Genomic DNA, 8,102 nt, shown 5'->3' with positions numbered 1-8,102 from the left:
AGATTAAAACAAGGGCCCACTCATGCTGAGCAAGTGTTCTACCACTGAGCTACACCCCCAGTCCAGTATTTGTATTTTTCATGGAAATCAAAGATGTGCGTAGTAGAAATTCAGACATCTGCTAGTGGGACTGGGAAGATGGTTTGAGTAGACAGCACACTGGGAGACCGTGGCTCTTTGCTTTTCAATTAAAGGTAGTTACCCACATTGAGGACACACTGTGGCCACTCAGGGCTTTGTGGCAGTATTTGATGTCTCGTGCCTGGAGCCTGATCCCTGAGACTTGACCTTGGACACTGAATTTACTTACCCTTTTTGACCTTCAGTTTCCCTCTATGGATAAAGCCAGGGGCTTGGACTATGTTCTCATTGTACTCTGACCATCTCTCTCAATCTTGCTACAGAGCCCTATAGCTCTCTGTGGATGCCACAGCTTTAGAAAGATGTGGAGCTTGCAGAGCTACCTTCAGTGAGGGCCACAGTGACCGGCGATGCTTTCAGAGTTAGAATCCATGAAGACAGGTCGGAAGGAATGGTGTATGTTATGCCAGAAGAAAAACAGGCTGAGGGGTGATGTCATAACTGATTTTGGTTTAGGAGGGGATGTTAAATGGAGGATGGCGACCAGCTGTTCTCCATCTCCAGTAAGGATTGAACGAGAGAAAATAGACTGAAATTGCAGCAGGTATGAGGAAGAATTTTCCATCAGCAAGAGTTTTTAAAAAGGGAAGGTTGTGGAGCCTCTGTGATGATCTTTAGGAAGTGGATAAGCTAAAGGTTTTAGCTGGAGGAGGAGTTAAAGGGACATGAGGAGGCTGGGGCTGCACAGTCTAGGGATCCATGCCCTCTCCCAAAGAGGTTTTCTCCAAAACCTTGCCCTTGCTCTCGGCCTATTGAAGTTACTGAAAATCAAAGCCCCCCTGGGTGAGTAAGAAGGGAATACAGCCAACCTGTGCTTTTCCCACTCCCGGGCATGGAAACCCCTCAGTCTTGCTGCCATTGTGATGAGCAGATCCTGTCTATTGCTTGGGGAGGTCCCATCAAATCTAATCATTAATTTCCAGATGTGGCAAGTAAGGCCCAGAGAAGTAAGAGGCTTTGAAATTGCCACACAGTGATCTGGTGGCCAAACCAGGACCAGAATCAAAGTTCTCCATCTTCCAAGTCGGTGTTATTTGCTTCATAGCATCACTGCTGCCACTGCCCAGTAACAATACAGCAATCCCTGCCTTGCAGCCACCAACATCAACACCACCTGTGTGGTCTCCCCTAGGAAACCACTGCATGCTGCATGAGGATGTCACAGTCTTCAAGGGGCAAACCTATTCCTCAGTTCCTCACAGGTTTATGAGTGCCTCAAAGTCAGTGGACATTATTGCCAGGAAAATAATGACATCGATGCAGATAAATGAACTGTAGAAATTCATCTCTACTCTAACAGGATGACCCATTAAAGTATTTCACCTCGATGTGGAAGGGTCAAACTGAACCCAGAGAGCATGTCACAGGAGTTCTAGCCTGGACAGGGTGAACCTCAGTGCCTGCTCCTCCTTACTATTGCCTCAGTGTTCCTGGACTGCAGAATTTCTGCTTCTTGAGAGGAACTGCATTTCACGTCCCTTCATGCCCACCTTCATAAGTAATCACTGAGGATCTCCAGTGGATATCATTTCTTCATTCAGATATTACAATTTCATTCTTAGCCCCTTTGAGTGCTTTTTACTTTATTTCCAATGGATCTAAAAAACTGCCTTGTTCAAGTGTTGTATGAAAGAAGGAAATTGCCTTACTACACACAATGCATCCAATGTGAGCTTGAACCAATTTGCAGAGGAAGTTAAGAAGTGTGGAGTTACCCTAAGAGTAAGCACTGAGGACACTCTTCTTGTGGAGAAAAGAGGCACCAATATGCTTGATTGCACTGTTGAGGATGTTGTACCATCCTCCAGCCAGATCACTGTTGACCCATTAAGTTTGAACAATTAACTTCCATGAACCACATGGCTGTTTCATTACTGCTTGTTGCATTTGAACCTTGGGAGAGCTCCAGTGCTGGGTGCTTTAGCATTAATTGATGGTGGAGTGAAGTATGAAGATGCAGCACCATCCCTAAGACAAAGGCAGTGTGGGACTCTGAATAGCAAACAACTCTCATATTTGGAGAAGCATGAACTAAAAATACAGCCATGCTTCAAGGGCTCCAGTGAGCATAGGAACGACTGCTGCATTCAGTAAGTCATGGTGCTTTGGGAGTGTAACTTGGGATGGGACCTAACTGTTTTAAAATATTATCCAAAGTGTTGCTGTCCTGGATGTACCTATCTGACGGAGTTTGCAAAGGAGTATTGGAAAGCAGTTTCACCAGGCTAAAGATGGACAGAATTTCTCCCTGTATGTATTGGTGATGATCAACCTACTTAGATATAGGGCAAATAATTCTTACTGTTTGGCAATTAAATGTGTTATGCCTTGGGTATAAGTTTTCCCATAGCTCATGGGAGACAATGCAGTAATGCTCACAGTGAAGTAATTAGATTATGAGAGCTGTGTCCTAACAGGGCACTAATCCGGATGGCTTAATCATTTGAGATGACTAAGGTACTATGTGGTAACTGCTAGCAGGTGATGTGACTCAGGAAGACAGAGGTCACTGGGGGCATGTCCTTAGTGGCTATATTTACTCCCTATGAGTTTGTGTTCTCTCTCTCTCTCTCTCTCTCTCTCTCTCTCTCTCTCTCTCTCTCTCTCTCTCTGCTTTCCTGCTGTCATGTACTAGAGAGCTTTCCTTTGATGTATCCTTCTGCCATGATCTTGTGCCTCTGCTCAGGCCCAGAGCAATGGCACCAACTGACCATGGACTGAATCTTCTGTAACTACGAAAATGACTTTTTCTGCTCTAAATTGTTTTTGTCAGGTATTTGAGTCACAGTAATAAAAAAGTGACTGCCAAGAAACTTACTCTTCATTTTTTTCCAGACAGAAAAAAATAATACTCATTTTATTTTAAAAACTCTCGTGAAATTGTTTTCCATATGACATCCCATTTAAAAATTTAATGTAAACCAACCTGTGGGTTACTCAAGATATACAGAATTGCACAATATGTTTACAGATTCTAGAAGATTTACAAGTATTATTCATTAGGTAGTAACGGTTTGCTGCAATTTTTCCAGAACATATTCCATAGTAAAAGAAAGGGCATATATTGGTGTTCTTCTATAAAAATTCCTAACAAATGGAAAATGGCAATTTTCCAGAGAGAAGATTTGTTCTTGAAATAGTTTTCTTAAACAATTGGGAATATAGAAAAGGTTGTAGATATAAAAGAATTATAACAATGTGTAAGTTAGCATTTTTCTTTTACATTATTGTAAGAACCATTAAGGTAAAAGGTTTATATTCATTATAAAACCACTCTTAAATCTTATGCAAATAATATAACATATGAAAAATATTTCTGCAATGAAAATTACCCTTTAAAAAATATGTTGTATACATGGAAGAAAAATATCTTGTTTGCTACCTGTGTTCAAATTCCAACTGATCAGTCAGGCAAGATGAACTTTGAGAAACACCAATCACAGTGTATGTTAGAGTATCTATGAAGTTTTGGAAACTGAGAAATATTTTTACAAAAGCTCCAGGAACTCACTCATTTTCTAAGATGTGTCCCAAGTGGCCTTCAATGATCTTCTCCCTGAATGCTTGTTAATCTGCTTATGGAACAGATATGCAGAAATTCTGGAATAACCAGAATCAATCAGAAGAAACACAAGACTTGAGGATATAGGATCTCTCTCCATCTTTCTTAGCAGGCAAGTCCCTGGTCCCAATCCCATTTTCTGCAAGGAGTGCAGGAGTCAACCCAGAGGCAGACTGACTGGAGGTGGCCCTGGGTGGATGGAGCTTGCCACGTTCCTGCTGCACTGACCCTTCTCCAGAGGAGCCTCATCTTCTTTTACTCTTCAGCAAGCCTCCTGGGGAAATACATCTCTTTCAGACTCAAAGGCACAGAAATCACACGTTGGAGCAATGTTCTGTTGGCATTGACCACTGTCGGGGCTACTAGACAAAATCAGACATAAGAGGTGCAAGGCCTTCTTCAGTGGTGTTCTCCCTGCCTCCTGGCAGCAGGGACTCAGGCCAGGGCCAGAGCATACCTGAAATCCTGTTGCTCTGAGGATGCGACACCAGCAAGCAAGGCCAGATTGATGTCTATGTAGAGCCCGCCCATCTTGACTGGAATCCCTGAGCTTGCTGTTCTGGGTTGGTGCCCCTCCTGCACCAGCCATTACTGGGGCACCTGCACTTGAGGCTGTTGGATGCGTTGGAGAAGAAATATTTTTGCTGCAATCCTCTTAGAAGAGGTGGCAGTTGGAGTCACAGAAATGCATTTATTGTTATTAGCAGAGCAAGTCTTTGACTTATTTACTTATTTACTTTGTTTCCTGGTTTAAACTTCTTTTTTTCATATCAAGTCATCAAAGCACCCCATGAGTTTCAAGTAGAGTCCAAAAGCATTGCATACAGTTTCACCCTGAAGGTTTCTGCACCATAAGGTGGTTGTGGTGTGCCAGTTGGCACAGACAGTCTAAGCCTTCATGGTGAAGGCACATGCTTCTGGCTGATGAGGGGTCAGCTGAGGCCATTAATCTTGTTGAAAAGACTTTTAGTATGGGATTAGCTACCACAAACTTTGCGCGGGCAATGGCCAGTGTCCTCCAGATGTCCACAGAAGCTACAATTCACACACTAGGGGCTCTCTGCCAGGTTCTCCAGCAGGTCTGCACTGGGTTACTCAGGAACTGGAATAGGGCTCCAGGAGCTAGGCAGGTATCAGTGGTGCACTCATGTAGAGTGAGTATGGACTCAGTATTGGTGGTGGTAATAGGTGGTGGTAATAGTGGTATGTCTGGTTCAGGAGCTATGCCATAGACACTGAGCTGTACTTGTGCTCCTGGCTGCTCATGGGCGCCAGGGTGCACCTGCCACTGCCTCTCGTGCTGCCAGAGCCCCTGTTTACCACCACAGTTTAGCCTCCAGGATTGTGCCATTGGCCATGGAAGGGCTTGGCCAGTAGGGGAAGAACCAAGGTGTGCACCTCAGCCTAGCCAGGGAAGTCAGGCTCTTTGGCCCAACCACTGGCTACATTGATTCTTCTGCCTTATGGGGGACTGTGGGATGAGACTTGGGGCCAATCAGGGTCCCCATTGAAGATAGGCCAGAAAGACAGCAGTGGGTGCTAGGTACATAGACCAGTTACTGGCCGTCTCTGCAGCTGCAGCTACTGTAGCTGTAAATGTAGGAAGAAGCCAGGTGCACCATTGAAAGCGGCATGTCCCTAACTGGAGAGGGCAACAAGGATCAGGAAAATGTCCTCAGGCTGTTAGGGTACAAACTAGCTCAGCTTGGCATCCCAACTAGACTGTCACAGCTTGCTGGTGGTCTTGTTCTGGTTGAGCTCAGTGAAGAGCAATAGGTTTTCTCAGCTGGACAAGGCACTCCCAGGGAAAAAGACGCTAGCACCAAAGGTCCATGGGGAGCCCAGAAGAAATGCAAGGCTTATGGGTTGAGAAGCAAGGAATAGGCCAGGAATCCTGTTGCTGCTTTTGTGAGGAGCTACGGTGTCCTGGTCCACTCTGGAAACAAGAGGAACAGGAGGAGGAAGGGATGGGGGGAAACAATGTGGAGAGATCTCACCATGGAAAAACCCTGAAGTCAACTGTGCCTGCAGCCTTGGCTCTACAATAATTTTGCAATCAGCCACTTTAAGCCATGGCCATCCATGCTCTGGAGCTGCTCCAGAATAATTTCTATCTCCTTGGGCATGCACTGAGCAGGGAGAAGGACAGCAGTGAGGGTTGCTTTTGGGCGTTGAGAGAGACCCAGGGCTCCTGAAGGAGTATGCAAATTCCCTAAATGATGCTTACCATCTCTACAAATTGATTTTGCTTGAAATTCTACAATATTTACTTATGTTTTAAAATCTATTTTCATGCTTAAATCCTATCCATATATAAGAAATTTAGAAAGCTCCTGTGCTAGCACAGTACTTTTATTTTGGAATATAATGCAAAACCAAAGAACAGGTAGTAACATTCCAGATCTTGTGTAATGTATTTCTTCATTCAGGATGTACAGTACAGCCTGTGTTGTTCTCTGCCTGCTTACTTTTTGCTCACATCTCCCACATTTATACCAGTATGTGCTCAGCTTTGCTCATCCATTGGTTTTCTAGTTTTGTTGAATTTTATGGAATTTTTGTACAGGTCTCATGGTGACTTTGTCTCTCTATAAGTATTATTCTGTGCTATTATGAGAAAACTCTACTTGGAGATTTTCTCTTTTTTTCCAGTAATGTATTCATTCAGGTTCCAGTCTCTTCCCTGAATGCTAGTTGGTCTGAAGAGTTTACGTCAGCACACCTCCAGTGCCCAGTACTTGCTGTTTCATACTAGAAAACTTTATCCTAGTGATGTCCCCTGGGTTCCACTCATGTGGTGGTGAGCCAGTTCTCAGTCCCCTACATTACCTGCACACCCTTGTTTCCTGGTCTTGGGTTCAGTCCAATCTCTCCCACTCCAGCCCCACTGAGAACTTGGCCAGATGTGTCTATCTGAGCAGGTCCTGCAAGAGATCAAATTTGAGGGGGGGCAATAGAGCCAGGTGGGTTTCTATGACCATTTGTGCCCTCTGTAAACCTCCCTCCATGTTTACTTTTCTTCTGATCATTTAAGCACACTTTATGTTGTGTAGTATGTGTTTATTGGGCCTGTGTTTTGGGCCAAACTTGAATTTGCCAAGAACTGGCTTCCTCGGCTGCCAGCCCCCTTGCCAAGGCTGCAAAATGGTTCCTTCCTTTGCCCTCTGCTCGATGCCTTGAGAGATGTCAGCTTCTTTCCCTGCACAGGGAGATCATGCAGCACATCTTTCAGGTTTGTTGGGCAATGTCCTTGGTCTCTAAATGCTCTGTACCCAGACAAGCCTTCAGCTTCCCCCCAAATGCATGTTCCTTTAATTCCCTTATCCCTCCACTATGCTCACGGAGGGACTTAAATATGCTTTTGGCCTGGCCGTGGCAGTGTCTGTGCTGCTTTCTTGGTTTCACGCCAAGAAAAATGATTTTTTCTTAATTATGTTCTTTACGCCTATTCACAGATTTCCTGGGCCATAGGAGTGACATCAGACATTTTCCAGTGAAGACTGTACGAGTATTATGATGTCAATCATGTAGAGGTAAATTATTTAATGAGAGCAGAAAATTGTCAGGTAAGTTAGAATTTCTTGAATAAAACAAATGGTAAAAAGAATTCTAACACAATACTCATAAACTTGTCTAGATACCTTAAATCATAATTTTTTAAATAATAAAGTGCAATAAATTAAATGATTGAGAGAATAGTCAGCCATTACTAAGACCCAAATCCATTCACTGGAATATTAGTGAGAAGAAATATCTCAAATCATCATAGATTAAAAACAAACAAACACCTTGAGATGAAAGATAAAAGGGTTGGAGAATAAATCTCCTTCACCAAACATGCAAATAATAGGATTTTACAAAGGGGAAAAAAAGAAAGAAAAGCAGAAATAAGTGATCAAAAAGAAAAATTCCCTGAGGGTTGGAGGTAAGGGATATATCCAGAAATTAAAATGATACAAGTTCCAGACAGAGTTGATGAAAAAAGATGCACACTTAGATTCATCCTGACAAAATTCTAGAGCTCTAATGCTAAAGGGACAATCTTATAAACATTCAAATAAAAAGAAAAAGAGACCATCACAGCAGAATACCTGAGACTGGATGGCTGAAGTGGTGGAAATTTATTTTTTCATAGTTCTGGTGACTGAAGTCCAGACGAGGTACAAGCAGGGTTGATTTCTGGTGAGACTCCCATGTTTTGTAACAGCTACTTCTCTGCTGAGTTGTCTCCTCTCTTTTCCTCTGGGTGATGAGCTGAGAGGAAGATCTCTTGTGTCTCTTCCTTTTCTTATAGGAACACTAGTCCTTTTGGATTATGGCTAAGCCTCATGACCTCACTTCCAAGTAAGTACCCCTTTAATGACACTATCTTCAAGTGCAATCACTTTGGGATTAGGAC

The 8,102-nt window shown here is 43.4% G+C and overlaps 1 pseudogene; it reads right to left on the bottom strand.

The window, feature by feature from the left end:
• Positions 1-4,138: 4,138 nt before the first annotated feature.
• LOC144373919 (transcription factor GATA-6 pseudogene) lies at positions 4,139-5,015 on the bottom strand (annotated as a pseudogene).
• Positions 5,016-8,102: the final 3,087 nt, after the last annotated feature.

This window comes from Ictidomys tridecemlineatus, unplaced genomic scaffold (assembly GCF_052094955.1).
Source record: "Ictidomys tridecemlineatus isolate mIctTri1 unplaced genomic scaffold, mIctTri1.hap1 Scaffold_522, whole genome shotgun sequence".
Classification (NCBI taxonomy): Eukaryota; Metazoa; Chordata; class Mammalia; order Rodentia; family Sciuridae; genus Ictidomys; species Ictidomys tridecemlineatus.
This window is presented reverse-complemented; position numbering and strand designations above follow the sequence as displayed.